Source organism: Miniopterus natalensis, chromosome 2 (assembly GCF_054644295.1).
Source record: "Miniopterus natalensis isolate mMinNat1 chromosome 2, mMinNat1.hap1, whole genome shotgun sequence".
Lineage (NCBI taxonomy): Eukaryota > Metazoa > Chordata > Mammalia > Chiroptera > Miniopteridae > Miniopterus > Miniopterus natalensis.
The window spans coordinates 64,963,907-64,967,622 of record NC_142082.1 but is presented as its reverse complement, the minus strand read 5'-3'; positions in this window follow the sequence as shown (position 1 = coordinate 64,967,622).

Genomic DNA, 3,716 nt, shown 5'->3' with positions numbered 1-3,716 from the left:
TGGCTTAACTGTTGAGCATCGACCTAGGATCCAGGAGATTGAGGTTCGGTTCTGGTCGGGGCACATGCCCGGGTTGTGGGCTCGAGCCCCAGCATGGGGCATGCAAGAGGCAGCTGATCAATGACTCTCTCATTGATGTTTCTCTCTCCCTCTCCCTTCCTCTCTCTGAAATCAATAAAAATACAATAAAAAAAGAAAGAAAATCATATCTGATTTTTGTTTAAAATGCAGATTCTAGTATGCCCCTTCATGTTCTGATTCAATAGTGCTGGGGTCCTAGAATCTTCATTTTTTTAGCACACAAAAATTTGGTGTTAGTTCTATTAAGTGCTTTGAGAATAGTCCAAAGAATAGAGATCAGCTCTTCTTAGGATCTATACCTGAATGATAAATATCTCTTACCAAGTATCATTAAGGGTATTTATTCATAATAACTTTATTTAGGCATGATTATCAAAAATAGGAATATCATATATAACCTGTATATGTCCATAATGCATATAGATCTATTTTTTTACATCTCTGTCTAAATGCATAATACTATATAAATAAAGTACCAGATGAGATGCCTTTCTGCTCCCCATGGGGCTTCTACCTGGTCCAGGGATATCTGTTGAAATGGCTCACAGTTAAAAATAAAAGATGCTAAATTCTGGATAGTCATATTCAAAGGGAGCTTGATTCATGGTCTTAGAATCTTATGGTTTAAATAAGTCTCCAAAAAGTAGCCTTTTGCCAGGAGGAGGGCTGTTCTCCTGAGGAGTGTTAAGTCATAAAATAACTACTTCTTTCCCCTTTTCTCCACAAGGTAAAATTGGTAGTGATGGAACATTTAACTCATTTCTTCCATCATTGTGCTCCATTCGTCAGCCTCCAAACTGGAGACTGGTACCTGCCTTCTTTCTGAAAGTACTTAAGTGACCAAGCAGCAAATGTGTTTGATGTGGCCAAAAAATGATCCTGCTACACAGGAATAGCTTGCATTCCTGGAAATCAACACTCAAGGAATCATAAAGTTGACATGAGTCAAAAGGATATCACATTAGGTATTTGGGACTTACATCAACTTTCCAGTCAAAATGGAATGGGAAAAGCTTAGACACAAGAGGTTTTAGGGTATACAGGGGGCGGGGCAAAGTAGGTTTACAGTTGTGAGTACACAAAACACAGTTTATTCTTATGTTATTATTTATTAATTATTGTATTATTTTTCATACAAACTGTAAACCTGCTTTTTCCCCACCCTGTGTAGCCATCTGTGGAGAAAAAGGGAGAGACTGTGTCTGAGCGAGGTGACCAGACCAGTGAACTGAACCACCAAAGTCCTCAAGGAAGCACCAAATGAACCCAGTGAAAGTCCTAGCATTTGGAGGCCTGCAGTCCAGAAAAGACCAATCAATAGCCACGCTGGTTAGACAATTGTATGGCAATCACTGGAATGGACTGTCCTTTCCTGTATCCACTAATAGTGTCTGGGCTGAGAGAAACCTGACATGTTCCCAGGCCATCAGTTTTTAACAATTTTAAGTCAGCTTCTCCAGAGTCTTATAGAACCTCTCTGCTCTGTCTGTTGGAGAGAAGGCATTGAATTAGAGAGTGTATAATAATGCCCGAAGTTGGCTGATCCAAACTGGAAGTCCTGAAGTGTTATGGAATAACAGCAACATTTATTAAAAGTATAAAAATACAGTCAGTTAGCAACATTATACATCTGTTTATGATAGTCTACTTTAAAAAAAAACAAGAGCCAAAAGATAAAATTAAGGTAAAGCCAATATAATTCCAAAGTCCATACTAATAATTCTTTTCATTTTTGAATTACCATAAGTGCAGCATGGTACAAAGAAATAAGTTTTGGTTTGGAACCAAAGGCTTGAATTGTAGTACCTACCAAAATATTTTAAAACTGGGTGAGTGATATAAATATGATGATATAAATATATCTCTGAATTAAGGGTAGTGATATAAATATATCTGTGAATTAAGGGTAGTAATTATTATAGTACTCAACCAAAACAGGCCATCAAAACAAATAAAATATGTTATATTCATTGCATTATTAGACCTTCCAAGTTCACTATGCAACTCTCAATTTTTGGTAGATATATTAAAAGTAAAAATCCCCTTTAACACCAAATCTTATTTTACTCATTAAAAGTGTTTGCTAAGATCATCTCTTTCTCAATATTTTAGGGACTCATCTAAAACTGAAATCTAAAGTTTCTTATCTAAATGAATGAATTGAACTATATGTTTTCTAAATTTCAGTTAAGATTTTGTGATTCTCTTTTCACTCTTGGAACAATTTTTATTAGAACCGTTAACAAGTATGAGCATTGTCTAATTTCAGCTCTCTACCAGAACTAATGAGAAATAATACAATCAACTGAAAGCAGAAATTTATAAGAGGGAAAAATAAGAAGGCAAAAAGTTAAAAGAAACAGATTGAAAAATTAGCCAAAGGAAAAACCAAGAGTTAACTTTCTTTTCATCTTAGTACATTATTCTATTAGATATATTTCACATACTTATTGGATGGCCTAAAACAAACAAAACCATCTGAAAATGATTACAGTTGAAGCTAAAATGTTGACAGATAATGAGATAGGAGACAAATGTCACTTTCTGATTCAGGTATAGCATGAAGGGATCACCAGTCTGAAATAAGAGAGTTGAAAACATTCACATTACTTGCCGTGAATTTGAACTGTCTAGAGAGAAATAGTTCCTAGGAGTCCGTTTCTGGGCAACCTGGTTCCTAGCATAGGGCATTCTCCACTTTTTATTTTTCCAGCAGATTGGGCTGAAGCATTGCTGGAACGAATCATAACAGCAGAGGCTGGCCCAGCGTTTATGACGTTCCATTCCCAGTAAGTGAGTGTGTCCCTTGATTCAAGGATAGATATTGGGCTACAAACACCTGGTATTACAAGGATTTTTGTTTTGTCCATAAATACGAAATTGTCTATGTATGTAACCCAAATATCAAAGTTAAATAATCTGTAAAAGAAAAATCATAATGTAGAGACTGCTAAAATAATCAGTCAGGAAGCAAGGGAGGCCAGAGAGGACGTCACATCAGAAACCTGTTCACCTTCCCACTGAGGCTGAAGTAACCACGAATCATTTTAATTACTCTGCCATAAAATGTCACAGCCTAAATGAGTTCAAAGGATTTCAATTCAATCCACAGTACATCACAAATACCACCATGAACTAGAGTCAATGCTGCAGCTTTAAATTTGAGAGACATGCAGATAAGACGACAGGTGTATACATAAAAGAATAAAGTATAGTAGAAACCAATTACAGCAAAGTCGTTTTTCTTCCATAAAAAAATTATTATAAAAATAAAAATTACTACAATAAAGGGAACTGTGATTTCTCTAATGATTGAAGTATCTACATACTTTCTTGATAAAATGAATTTCACTAAAGGTGCATTATAAATTGTCCAGCTTAACCATGAATATTTTAGTTCTACTAAGAATTATACCACCTGCACTGAAAGATATATTCACCACCTCATGTCCTAAACAATTGATGTAATTAATGGGGCAGTTATAACTAATATGATGTTTTCATAGCTAAGATTAAATATGCAGATGGTTACAACAGTCTAGGGTACATCTGGTTCCACATAAGAGCCTGACAGAGACTCTCTTCCTTGATTTGTTACTTAAATATTTGACAGGGTACAGAGATCTAATATGTAA